Raw genomic sequence first — 15,114 nt, forward strand, 5'->3', positions numbered from 1 at the left:
CTGAGCCCCACTCAGGGCTTGATTCCAGGACCCTGAGATCATGACCTGAGCTGAAACCAAGAGTTGGACGCTCAACCAACTGAACCACCCAGGCTCTTTATATATATATTTTAAAGTAATCTCTACACCCAACATGGGCCTCAAATTCACTACCTCAAGATCAAGAGTCACACGCTCTACTGACTGAGCTAGCCAAGTGCCCCTCATGTTTTTCTTTTAATACTACATCTTAAACATTTCTCGTGTTGTTGGCTATTACATCATCTTTTAAAATAATTTTCATGATTTAAAAATGGTATATAGCAACTAATGAATCATCGAGCCTTACATCGGAAACCGGGGATGTACTGTATGGTGACTAACATAATATAATAAAAAATCATTAAAAAAAAATAAAATAAAAATGGTATATAATATTTTATTGAGTTAATGTGCAGTAATTTACTCAGCCATTTTATTTTGTTGAGTGTTAAAATTATTTCATGTTTTTTACCATTATAAATAATATTTGAACAGTGTTTTAAAAATTATCCTATGTTGGGGCATTTGGGTGGCTCAGTGAGTTAAACATCTGCCTTCGGCTCAGTTATGATCCCAGGGCCTGGGATAGATCAGGCTCAGTGGGGAGCCTGCTCAGTGGGGAGCTTGCTTCTTCCCTGCTGCCCCTCACCCCCCCACGCCTGCGCTTTCTTGCTTGCCCTCTCACTATCAAATAAATACATAAAATCTTGAAAAATTTAAAAATTATTCTGTTTTCAGATTTTCCTTGAGATTGATAACTAGAAGTATAATTAGTGAATAGGAAAAAAATGAAAAAATTTAAGTCTCTTGATAAATACCATCAAATTGCTTCCCAAAGAATATGTAACGCTTAAAAAAATGCTTTCACATTTATTATCTAACTTCATGACATAGCAAACTACAGTTAGGCAAGACAGATATTGTTATGCCCATTTGTTAGATGAGGAAATTGAGGTATATAAAGTGTGAATGTCTCACCCAAATTCATTTACATGATCATTAACTGAGTTTGAACTAGGTGCTATGGGAAATACAAAATGGAGAAACTCAAAATTGAGTTGAAGAGATACATGTAGACACCAATAACTATAAAACAAAGTGACATGGGAGCAGCTGCAGAAGATGTTAGAAGAGCAATGAATGAGTGCCCAGAGTGTAGCCTTGCACTTGGCTGTGCAAGGCTGGAAAGAATGTTCATGAAGCATGGTGTGGAGATAGAGGGGGAGATGGAAAGGTGAGACAGGGTATTCCAGACAGGACAAGCAAATGAATGAGGAGAGACTGCAAGAGGTGATATTTAAAGAATTTTTGGTAAAATAAACAATGACTTTTGTGTTTTAAATATATTTATTCTCTTCTTAGGCTCTATTAAAAGGATTTTGCTAAAAATATTATTTCATCTTATCCTGTTGTTGGCTTATAGTAAAGCATAAAGTGTTAATATAGATGATACTTTATTTTAAAAAGTTATTTATTGTCATAAGACACCTAGGAATAAACCTAAGTAAAGAGGTAAAGGATCTGTACTCTGAAAACTATAGAACACTTTTGAAAGAAATAGAGAAGACACAAAGAAATGGAAAAACATTGCATGCTCATGGATTGGAAGAACAAATATTAAAATATTATTAAAATGTCTATGCTACCCAGAGCGATCTACACATTCAGTGCAATCCTTATCAAAATGCCATCAGCAGAGTTGGAACAAATAATCTTAAAATTTGTATGGAACCACAAAAGACCCCAAATAGACAGAAGAAAGATGAAAAAGAAAACCAAAACCAAAGCTGGTGGCATCACACTTCCAGACTTCAAGCTCTATTACAAAGCTGTAATCATCAACACAGTATGATACTGGCGAAAAACAGATACATAGATCAATGGAACAGAATAGAGAACCCAGAAATCGACCCTCAACTTTATGGTCAACTAATCTTTGACAAAGCAGGAAAGACTATCCAATGGAAAAAAGACAGTCTCTTCAACAAATGATGTTGGGAAAATTGGACAGCCACGTGTAGAAGAATGAAACTGGACCATTTTCTTACACCATATGCAAAGATAAACGCAAAATGGATGAAAGACCTAAATGTGAGACAGGAATCCATCAAAATCCTAGAGGAGAACACAGGCAGCAACCTCTTTGACCTTGGCCACAGCAACTTCTTGCTAGACATGTCTCCAAAGGCAAGGGAAACAAAAGCAAAAATGAACTATTGGGACTTCATCAAGATAAAAACTTTTACACAGTAAAGGAAACAGTCAACAAAGTCAAAAGACAACTACAGGATTGGAGAAGATATTTGCAAATGTCTTATCAGATAAAGGACTAGTATCCAAAATCTATAAAGAACTCATCAAACTCAACACCCAAAAAATAAATAATCCAATCAAGAAATGGGCAGAAGACATGAACAGACATTCCTGCAAAGAAGGCATACAGATGTCCAACAGACACATGAAAAAATGCACCACATCACTCGGCATCAGGGACATACAAATCGAAACCACAATGAGATGCTTCCTCACACCAGTCAGAATGGCTAAAATGAACCAGTCAGGAAACGACATGTTGGCAAGGTTGCAGAGAAAGGGGAACCCTCCTACACTGTTGGTGGGAATGCAAGCTGGTGCAGCCACTCTGGAAAACAGTATGGAGGTTCCTCAAAAAGTTGAAAAACAGAGCTACCCTATGACCCAGCAATTGCATTACTAGATATTTACCCAAAGGATACAAACATAGTGGTCCGAAGGGGCACCTGCACCCCAATGTTTATAGAAGCAATGTCAATAGCCAAACAATGGAAAGAGCCCAAATGTCCATCGATGAATGAATGGATAAAGAAGATGTGGTATATATGTACAATGCAATATTACTCAGCCATCAAAAAAATGAAATCTTACCATTTGCATTGACGTGGATGGAACTAGAGGGTATTTAATGCTAAGCAAAATAACTCAGTCAGAGAAAGGCAATTATCACATCATTCCACTCCTATGTGGAATTTAAGAAACAAAACAGAAGATCATAGGGGAAGGGAGGGAAGAATAAAATGAGAGGAAGTCAGAGAGGGAGACAAACCATAAGAGACTCTTAACTATAAGGAAACAAACTGAGGGTTGCTGGAGAGGAGGTAGGGGGTGATGGGGTAACTGGGTGATGGGCATTGGGGAGGGCATGTGACGTGAGGAGCATCGAGTGTTATATGCAACTGATGAATAACTGAACTCTACCTCTGAAACTAATGATACACTATGTGTTAATCAATTGAATTGAAATAAAATTAAATTTAAAAATTATTTATTATTGAAACATAATTGGCATACAATGCTATTTTAGTGTTAGGTGTACAGCATATTGATTTGACAATTCTGTACAATACTGAGTGCTCCCCACAATAAGTACAGTCACCATCTCGCACTATGCAACACCATTATAATATTATTGACATATTCCCTATGCTGCACCTTCATCTCTGTGACATTTATTTCATAACTGGAAGTTTTTACCTCCTAATCCTTCTCATCTTCCCACTAACCTCCCTCTGACAACCATCAGTTTGTTCTCTGTATTTAAGGGTATGTTTTTTTGTTTGTTTGTTCATTTGTTCTGTTTCTTATATGGTATTTGTCTTTCTCTGACTTATTTCAATTAGCATAATACCCTCTGGGTCCATCCATAAATGGCCAGATCATGTCCTTTTTATGGTTGAGTAATATTCCATTGTGTATATATGGCACATTTTCTTTATCCGTTCATCCATTGATGGACACCTGGGTTGCTTCCCTATCTTGGCTCTTTTTTTCCCTTTTTTTTTTTTGAGATAGAGAGAGCTGGGGGAGGGGCAGAGGGAGAGGGGAGAGTGAATCTTAAGCCGGCTCCATGCTTTGCACGGAGCCTGACGCGGGGCTCAACCCCATGACCCTGAGATGATGACCTGAGCTGAAATCAAGAGTTTGATGCCCAACCAACTGAGCCAACCAGGTGCCCCTATCTTGGCTCTTATAAATAGGGCTGCAGTAAGCATAGGGTTGCCTATATCTTTTTAAATTAGTTTTTTTGTTTTCTTTGCGTAAAGACCCAATAGTAGAATTATTGGATCATATGGATATATCATTTGCAAATACCTTCTCCCATTTGATAGGTTGCCTTTTTGTTTTGTTGATGGTTTCCTTTGCAGTGCAAAAGCTTTTTATTTTGGTGTAGTCCCAAAAGTTTATTTTTGTTTTTATTTTCCTTGCCTGAGGAGACATATCTATAAATACATGGCTAAGGCCAAAGTCCAAGAGATTGCTGCATATGTTTTCCTTTAGGAGTTTCATGGTTTCATGGATTAAAGATACATTTAGGTCTTTAATCTGTTTTGAGTTTATTGTTGTATATGGTGTAAGAAAGTGCTCCTGTTTCATTCTTTGTATGTAGCTGTCAAGTCCTAACACCGTTTATTGAAAAGACTATCTTTTCTCCATTGTATATTTTTGCTTCCTTTGTCATCGAATAATTGATCACATAGGCATGGGCTCCCATTTCTGGGAGATGATACTTTTCTTTAAAAATAAACATCCCAGGATTGTTTTTATCATGTTTGTTAATTGACACCTAAGCATGGTGCTAAAATACTGGGCTATTTTGGCTAGTGGATGACCAACTCATATGTTTTGAGCCACTTAAAGACTTTTCTTGAGGCAACTGAAAGGCAGACGATCGCTAGTACAGTGTGTGCTCACAGCAGCTCGTGGCCTAACGAGCGCTGTCAGGCGGCTGTGCCTTTCAGCTGTTCGTTTTGCTGAAGGCAGATAATTTATGCTGTATCCCACAGCACAGATCAAGTACATAAGACCAGAGAGGAATGTTAATGGAAAATGTTACAAATTCTTAAAGTGACAGAGTTTTAAATTTTTAACTGATATAGTCGGGTTGCAATATTATCAGATAATGTGAAAATTTGAGTGAAAGTAGACAAAGTAAATGAAAGAACTTTTTAAGAGTGAATGAATACAGTGTATTTGATTTATTTTTATTTTTATTTTTATTTTTTTATTTTTTTAAAGATTTTATTTATTTATTCGACAGAGATAGAGACAGCCAGCGAGAGAGGGAACACAAGCAGGGGGAGTGAGAGAGGAAGAAGCAGGCTCATAGCAGAGGAGCCTGATGTGGGGCTCGATCCCATAACGCCGGGATCACACCCTGAGCCGAAGGCAGACGCCCAACCACTGTGCCACCCAGGTGCCCCAGTGTATTTGATTTAAAACATAAGGCCATCTCTGCCACATAGTAGGCATTCAGAAATGTTTGTTGACTTAATAAATGAATGGGTGTGTTTATGTTTTTTGAGGTACTTACTATACATTTTAATTTTTATTTATTTTTTAAAATTCCAGTTATTTAACATACAATGTTATATTAGTTTCAGGTGTACAATATAATGATTCAACACTTCCATATATCACTCTGTGCTCATCATAACAGCTTAACTGACATTTAAAAATTTTGCTACTACTGAATTTTACTGAACTGGCAAACTTTTAAAATATGCAGAGTTATTATTAAGGCTGATACACCTAAAAGCAAATGTGTTTTGCTTTATTTTTGCTAGAATTTTTGAGACATTTGCCTTATTGCTTTTATGACTATGACTTAATTATAAAGTACAATACATAAATACGGGCAGAATATTAATCATAGCTCTCAGAGACAATTCAAATTTTTCAATTACCTCAGATAAATTTTCTGCTTAGTTTAGTTAAACCACAATAATGAGACCCAGATCATATGGTAGACCAATCTAAAAGTATGCTGATGCCCTGCGTAAATTACTTCCTAGGAAAGACTAATACATTGTCTTAAAAGAGAATGTTATTTCTGATGAGAGCAAGAACTGATTCCAATAGACAGTATATTTTGGGGCGCCTAGACGGCTCAGTTGGTTAAGAGTCCAACTCTTGATTAAGTGTCCAACTCTCGATCTCAGCTCAGGTCTTGATCTCAGGGTCATGAGTTCAAGTTCAGTGTTGGGCTCCATGCCCAGCATGGCGCCTACTTAAGAAAAACAAAACAAAACAAAAAAAAAAAAAAAGAAAATATCCAATAGACAGTGTATTTTGCTTTCTCTACTCAGAGGTGGGCTTTAAATGTAAATAACAAACAACCCTCTGGTTTTTTTGTTTTGTTTTGTTTTGTTTTGGTGAAGAAAACAATAATAGCTATCAATTATTAAGCACTTCTCATGGGACAAGGATTGTACCAAGAGCTGTAGTAATAAGACGTGTGTGGTCTCATTTTATACTCACTCCAACATTATGACGTAAACTCTATTATTATCACCCTCACTTTACAAATGTGGAACAGAGGCATAAAGTTTATGTGACTTGTGCAAGGTCACAGAGCTAGGGAGAGGTGGAGCTGGGTTCCAAATCCAGCTCTGAGTCTAGGTATTTAGTAACTGGGGTTTGCTGCCTTTCCATACAGGTGTTCAACCTGTTATCTATAATAACTCATGAAATAGAGGAACTTGAAACTTTCCTCCTTTGCTAGTGAGTGTGCAAGGATGCAACAGGAAAGTTTTCACTTTCTTTCACCCTGACTTCCTATTTTCTAAGCTTTTGGAATGGAGGTTAGCTAATAAACTTGCCTTTTGAAACAATGCCATAGTAGCCAACATTTACTGGCTGCTTACTATGTGCCAGACACCTTCTTCTTCTTCTTCTTTTTTTTTTTTTTTAAGATTTTATTTATTTATTTGTCAGAGAGAGAGAGTGCGAGCGCAAGCAGGGGGAGCAGCAGAAGCAGGCTCCCCACTGAGCAAGGACCCCAAGCGGGACTCAATCCCAGGACCCTGGGATCACGAACTGAGCCGAAGGCAGATGCTTAACCAACTGACAAGGCACTTTCTAATCGCTGTATAAACATTATTTTATTTAATCATTGCAGTATCCTAAGGAAGGTACTATTATTAGCCCCCATTTTATAGATCAGGAAGCTGAAGCTTAGCAAAGTTAAAAAGGAGAGCAACTCAAAATCACATACATTAAGTCCAGAAGCAGAGAAGTTTGGGTTTGAACCCAGGTAGTTTCACCAACACCTTACTTAACTGCCTCACTCTACTGCTTTTCTAAATCACCAGCAGTGGGCCTGTCTCAGAGCAGGTTCAGACACCACTTCCCCTCCCCTGTGAAGCATGCCTCATGCTGACATTCCAGGTCCAAGTGAGAAGTCTGCAAGAGGCAGGGTCCCATAGAACATCGCTCTGAGCTCTATCAGGCCTTCACATGTTGGAATGTTCTGTATGGATTTTTGTTTTCTCATGGCTAGAACATTGACATCCTTCACAATTCCCCTGAGGGAGGACAAACTTTTTTCTGACATGTGAGCTTCTCTCTGATTGCAGATGGAGGGTGTGGATTGCATCTGTCCTGGGCAGCTTCTCTCTTTTCTCTTTCTCTCTTTCTCTCTCACTTACCAGCTGAAATGCCCCAAGCACTTGCCTGCTTCTTTCGTTTTCCCACTATTTCCCACAGTTTTTTTTTTTTTTTCAAAGGTAAAACATAGATCTTTCTGTTTCATGTTACACCAGCTGTCTGGTTTACCCCCCTTCACCTCCTACCACCAATTGGAGCAAATGGAAAAGAACACATTTGCTAAAATGGGACTGACCCAGGCAGCCCACCCCTGTTGGCTCAGTGGGTACCCTCTGCAGGGGAGACAGTGTGAGTTTTTGTAATCTTGCTACTCACCCTGGGAGGTCTTTTAAGGGCTGGGGACCTAGGGATGTTTTTCTATCAGGCCTTCTTTTTTTTTCCCCCACCTAGGTTTGATCTTGCATTCCACTGCTAAATAAGGTTAACAGCACTAATATCTGCTATGGAACTATACAGTTTACGAACTTCTTTTTTAATTCAGTCTCTCATTTAACCTTTACAACCACCTGGTGGTAAGTATCATTCACACACTGAGGGATGAGAAAACTGGCTTAGAGAGATTAAGTTGTTTGTCCAGGATCACAAAACCCAAGATCTTTTGCCAGGGAATCCCTGGTCCTTTCTGCTATATAATGTCACAGTACTTTTTTTTTTTTCACAGTAACTTTTAAGTAGCATGATCATCAAGTTGAGTGAAACCCTGAGAGATGCTTCATACCATGGAAAGTCTTTGTGGGGAGAGCATTTTGGAATGTGCAGGTCAGCACAGTGCCCAGGCCTTAGCAGGTGTTCAATAAATTGTTGCACTAAGCTAGTCAGACATTGTCACTGACTTGCAGTATGCAGTTTAGCCTCAGGCAACCCTTTTAACCTCCTTTGCCCTTTATTTTTATCTGCCCTGATGGTCTAGATGGTTGTTGCAGGCATCAAATGAGATGAACATATAGCTTTACAGAGTGATATAGAAATGTAAGGAATTAACTTTATGCCACTATTTTAAATCTGAATTTCTCTGGCAAACTCCATACTTTGTTTCCTTTATGAATATCTTTCTTTGGGATGATCTTTTCTCGGAAGCTCCGTGGGAGAATTTTAGTGACTAAATGCATACTTCTTTTAAAAAGAAGGCAAGAAGAAAAGGAGAGACCAAAAAAACAAAACAAAACAAAACAAAACAAAACAAAACAAAAAAACACCCAAACAAACAAACAAACAAACAAACAAAAAACCAACAAAAAACCAAAAAAACCAACAACAAGGCTTAATGGGAAGGGTAAGTATTAGCCCAGGGAGGCAGCACTTTTAGAGAAAGATAAACAGCAGGACAGTTGAAGAGCAGGTAAAATAGCAAACATTACGCAGTTCTTAGTGTGAGCCTGGGCATGCTTCTTGGGGATTAATTAATCCTCACGGTGACCTTATGAACACTGTCCAGATGATGAAATAAGGACTTAAATAATGTGCACAGACCGTACAGCCACTGAATAGTAGAGCAGGCATTGGGGCTGGTCAGTTGCTGCAGGGCTCAGGCCCTCACGCTTCACCTTCTGCCTTTGGAATTAGAGGTGTGGAGACAGCACATGGGGTGTCTTTTGTAAATTGAGGCAAGTGCATTCAATCCTGCTATAATGTAAATCCTCTTCAAAATACGTTTTGCTCACTTTTAATACAGAGATGCAAATTGATAAAGGCATAGGATTTGTAAATAATTTTTTGTAAGTATTATTGTAAAACTGTTTTGGAGGTCTTTTAGCCTGTTCTTCAACCAGAATCAATTGTAGTGTCTTTCACTGATAGTTTTCTATATTTTATTTCTCTATTTCCTGATAACTTATTCTCTCCACCAAACTAGAGTGCCAATAGCCTAACAATGAGACTTTCTTAGTATTTCCTCTTTCTTTTTTTCTTTCTTTCTTTCTTTCTTTCTTTCTTTCTTTCTTTCTTTCTTTCTTTCTTTCTTTCTTTCTTTCTCCTTTCTTTCTTTCTCTCTTTCAGCTTCCTTGGACTGAATAAAGCTTCCATTTCTTTTTAAAAATGTAAATAAGCAATATAATCATATAGTTCAAAAATAAATGAAAAAAGATAAGGAGGTATATCATGAAAATTGTCCTTCCCACTCTCCTATCCTTCATCATGCATACTTCTCACACACTTCGACTCCAATAACCAGTGTTAAGTTTTTAGTGTATCTTTTCAGAGTTCCTTTATGAATGCAGAAGCTATTTTGAGTATTTTTCAACTTTTTTCATGCAAAAGGTAATACTATTCTTATCTTCCTTCTTTATTTAATATATCTTGGAAATCTCTCCACATTAGTACTTAAGGAACATCCTCATTTCCTTCCTTCCTTCGTTCTTTCCTCCCTTTCTTCCTCCTTTTCTTTTTTCTTTTTTTAAACAATACATAGTAATTCGTCTTATGGAGTACCATAATGTATTTGGTGGACTTTTGAGTTGTCTTTTCAAAGCTGCCATTTTAAATGCCTTAGGGAATGTGGGGGGCAAAGATACGATGAGGACAAGAAAATCTAGAAAATCTCCAAAATCTCCAGCTAAGAAGCTGTGACCTGGGAGGCAGAAATTAAAAAAGCTCTGGCTCTGCACGGCGCTGAAGCACATCTGGAGCGCCAGAGGCTTGCGTTCTGACTGCACCTGTCCTAGTTGCAGAAGGAAGGAAAACACTCAATTCTTGTGAAGCTTCAATACACCTGAGTGTGGTTGCTGCAGAGTCTCAAAGTGAGGACAGATTGGCAGCTGGTGTATGAGCTGCCCAAAGGTAAACTCCTGTAATAAAGAAATTGATAGCATGATAGATAGAGGTGAGATAAGGACTTTTATGCACAGGTAAAGTTCTTTCAACAGGCTGCTACCAATTCTCATGTATAACTTGCAATAGAGAAAAAATTGGTTCAACAGCTCTATTCTTAAACCTTTAAGTGAACTCTGACACCTATCAAAGAGCAAGAGAGAAGATTTATCTTTGTATCTTGGACACATGTCAAATAAAAACCTCAGTAAAGGATAAAGTATTTAAAATACAAATGACTTACCTTAAACATATAATATTTAGCAGTTTATTAAAGGCTTATTTGAATGACAAGACCAAGAAGCAGTTTAATCTTAAGCTTTCGAAGGTTAGTAATTATATATATGGGATTTTGTGTCATAGTTTTGATATGGATCCATGGTTTTCCCTCTGTTAATGCGTAAGGAATAGTTGCAAGCTGATATAAGAGATTATCACTGTACTTAATAAATGAAATATACTTGAAATATGCAAATATAAAATTTATATCAGTGTTACACAAACATTGTTTTATGGATTGACAGTGAAATGGAAGATACTTTTAATTTAATATTACTGCAGAGAATACTGAAGTATTTGCATGGTTAAGGAAGAAAACTTAGTATTACTACTGATGTTCAGATGTAAACCCAAAGGTCATTTGTTCTCTTCTCTTCTCTTCTCTTCTCTTCTTTTTCTTTTCCTTTCTTTTCTTTCCTCCCTTCCTTCCTTCCTTCCTTCCTTCCTTCCTTCCTTCCTTCCTTCCTTCCTTCTGTTTATTCTCTTTTTTTTAAGAGGCCAGATGAAAGGAGACAGAACTGTCAAAGAAATACCAGTTTCAGTTTTATAAATATTTGTCTCGGGTGAGAATGATAATAAGGAAGATACAAAAAAGAAGCTGAAGTATTAAGCTATAAAATGAGATTTCTCTAAACTTGATTTTCTAGAGTAACTTTTTCAAGAGGTACATTTTATGGATATAATACTGTATTAGAAATAGCAAGGTTCTTTAACATTTGGGGTTAATTGAATTATAAGGAACTTATCAGGACCCGTATTGTGTTCTTTGTTACTTTGGGAAACTTTTCTGAGGCTCATTGAGAAAAATATTTTTAAACACTAAATAAGTGTGAAATACAAGTAACTCTGGAAAGAAAGGCAAGTTGAGTAACTTGTTTTCTCATCTGTGAAGATTGATAAGGTAAAAAATATTTAACCAAAGCAATTTTTTTCCTTTTAAAAATTTGACCAATAATCTTAGAAAAGTTTCATGTTAAGTTCAATTCAGTTTAATAACCTTATGCTTTTGAAAAATATTTTTTTGAAGATTTGAAGGTGACAATTTCAGAAACATCACCGAATATCTTGCTTATTCTTTTTTCGTGTGTGTTAAGAAATATTAGTTTTATTTAACTGGTTTTCACAGCTGAATATTTATTCTGTAAAAACTTTACAGATTGAACAGTTTATTATATATAGTTCAAACTACTGAACAAAAACTTAGGTCCTTCAGATGCAACAATATTGCACCAACCAACTTAAGGCAAAGACAGATTTCCACACTGTGGCTGGGAGGTAGTTGGTTCTAAGTGTAAACTTCAAAACTGTACAAATACAAGGTTTTCATTTTATTTCGTTCTCCAACATTCAATATGATTGCAAACCCAGAAGCCTAACTACTAATGGGTGTTGGTAATCAGGAATCAGTCCCGTCTCCTGAAAGGAATGTGGCTATTTAAACAGGGTAGACTGTGCTCTGTGTACTGTGTAGACATGAAAGCAGTGACCAGGAACATTAAACAGTTAATATAAGCAAGTTCTTTTCTTTTTTAAAAGGAGTTTCTGTGTTTAATAGTGTGCCAGAAGAGTTTTAACTTATTAAATAAAATATATTCTAAGTGAACCTAAAAATTATATTTTATAAACTTAAAAATACTTTTTTTAGGTGTAATGCATCATCCATATCTGCAAATAGAAAACCAAAACTGTATATAAAGTAGTATTTCTCACCCAGCAATAAGAAGCACTTATGTAATTATTTTTCAAAAGCGTCAGAAAAACTATCTCAAATCCACTAAGACTAACTTACAACTTAGATACTCATACTGAAGCTACTTATTCAGTGATTCACTAATACCGCAAAACAAGCTTTCTTCCAGAGACACAGTGGTTTCTTCAGGTTAACTGGGTAAGAACTGAACATATTAAAAAAGAAGGAAGAATCAATGAATTTTCCAGCATGAATCCTAAGTTGCTTATTTTTTTTAAGTTTATTTATTTAAGTAATCTGTACACTCAAAGTGAGGCTCAAGTTCACAGCCCCGATATCAAGAACTGCATGCTCTACCAACTGAGCCAGCCAGAGGCCAGTAAGTTGCTTATTCTTGAACCAAAAAAGTTTGAGTCCATGATGAAATAAATCAAGTTATATCTTCCTCAGCAGTCCACTTGGACACTGACTTATTATCCTCTTCTACAGTCTACCAGTTCAGTTTTTCTGAAGGTGTGAACCAGTTATATTGGGATCACTTGGGGTCTTTAGGTATGATTATTGTATTGTAGTCATGTTAAGAAAAATAAAGTCATTTTCTTTTAGAGACCCAAATTGAAGTATTAATGGATAAAATACTAAGATCTGGGATTATCTTCAAAATAAATTAGTGTTGAAAGGGAAGTAGTGGCATATAGATGAAATAAGACTGGTTTGGTGTTGTCTATTGAAGCTGGGTGATGTGAATGTGGATGACCTTACACTATTTTCTATAATTTTGTATGGTTTAAAAATTTCATTGCAAACAGTTAAAACAAGAATCCCTTTGGTCTTGTTAAAAATTCAGATTCCTGGATTCCATCCAGGATCTCCCGAGTGAGAGTCTCGGGGGGAGAGAGTAGAGAAGTCCCATTACGTAGCCCGCTTGTGCTCACTGAAGTTTGAGGACTGCTGACGCAAGGTTACTTTGTGCATCTGATTCAGTGTATTCATGCGATCCACGCATGTGTTTCCTGTTTTCCACACATGAGCCCATTTCAATTCATAGAATACAATTTTAAATTAAAGCAATTACTGTATTTGGATAATTGACACTTTAAAATTTAGTTTCAAAGAATTTGTAAAGTGAAACAAAATAAAACCAAAATACATCTACTTCGAATTGAAATATATATTCAGGCAAATAGGTTAGCTTTCTTTCACTTTCAGCTGAAAATGGATTATTTTTATGAATGTCTTATATTCCTTTTCTTACCAGGGCATTAACATCCTATCCCAGACATCTACCTGCCCTTCACAGTAGTTCCTTGCTTTTTCTCAAATGTACCATGTTACCTGGCACCTCTAAGACTTTACGTATGGGGCTCTCTTCGACTGAAACATTCCTCAATCCTCTCTTGATTTCTATACCTTTACCCCACCCCATTGCCAGGGTTGTGTCCTACACAGGAAAGCCTTTATTGTATGTGTAAGGAGGATGGGGTGCTATTCTTCTGTGGTTCCACAGTCTGCTCTAATACTGTAGTGCTGTAATGCTGAACACACTGTCGCGGCACTTTGCGCTTTGTTAGAAGGCTCTAGTTACCTGCCCTCTTCTCTCTCCTCAACTAGACCATACATTGCTATTGGTTAAGGATTGCATTTTGTTTATAATTGTATCTGCACTGTGCCTGGCATGTGGGAAATATGTACTGAGTAAATATTTGGTAAACAACTGAATGAGTCAAAAGATATCTTGGCACTGTTTTCCAAAATGCCAAAGAGTCTTAAGAAGAGTTATAGTCATCCTTTAAGGAAGAACACCTCTTTGGAAAGCGCTCCTTGGCCGTAAATACAGAAAAAAAGTTCCCCAGAAGGAGGCAAAGATTGCACCAGGAATTTTTCCCTTGGATACAACAATGTTTATAATTACAGTGCTTCTGTGCTTAGGTTGTTGCATGTGTACTTATTAATTTACCATAATTAAATTCTATCTCTTGACCCCAATTTTTTTGTGAAAAATTTCAAACATATGAGTCAAAAGAATAGTATAGTATACCCATAAATTCAACACCTGGATTCTATAATTAAAACAGGATGTTCAAAAAGTCTTAGTGAAGTTTTAAGTTTTAATAAGTTCAGAGGTATATATGCTAAAAATTTATAAAAATATTATGTAAACATTTATTTGATTTTATATTTAATTTTGTGAATTTTAATATTTTATTTTCTTTGTTTTGCATCTTCAGAGGCACTGAAAGAAAAAAATTAAAATTAAAAATTTGTAAGTAAAAATTTATAAAGCTAAACAAGTCCAAAAATGTGAATAATTCAACTTTTAAATGATGAAAATTTATAGCATTAAATTATTAAAGCTTAAAAATTATTAAAGCTTGAAACTACACTAAGGACATAATCAACAGAGTGAAAAGGCAACACATAGAATGGGGAGAAAATATTCTCAAATCATATATCTTCGGGGGCACCTGGGTGGCTCAGTTGTTAAGCGTCTGCCTTCAGCTCAGGGCGTGATCCCAGAGTCCTGGGATTGAGCCCCACGTTGGGCTCCCTGCTCCACTGGGAGCCTGCTTCTTCCTCTCCCACTCCCCCTGCTTGTGTTCCCTTTCTCGCTGTGTCTCTCTCTGTCAAATAAATTAATAAAATCTTAAAAAAAAAAAGAATATATGAATAATTCCTACGACTTGACAACAGCAACAAAACAATTAAAAAATAGGCCAAGGATGTGGATATTTTTCTGAAGAAGTTATGCAAATGACCAATAAGCACATGAAGAGATGCTCAACATCATTAATCATTAGGGAAATGCAAATCAAAACCACAATGCGATCCCACTTCACACTTATTCGGATGTTATTATAAAAACAAAAGACAAAAAAACCCAAATAAAATCTTGATGA

Source organism: Ursus americanus, chromosome 3 (genome assembly GCF_024610735.1).
Source record: "Ursus americanus isolate L20-20 chromosome 3, mUrsAme1.1.p, whole genome shotgun sequence".
NCBI lineage: Eukaryota > Metazoa > Chordata > Mammalia > Carnivora > Ursidae > Ursus > Ursus americanus.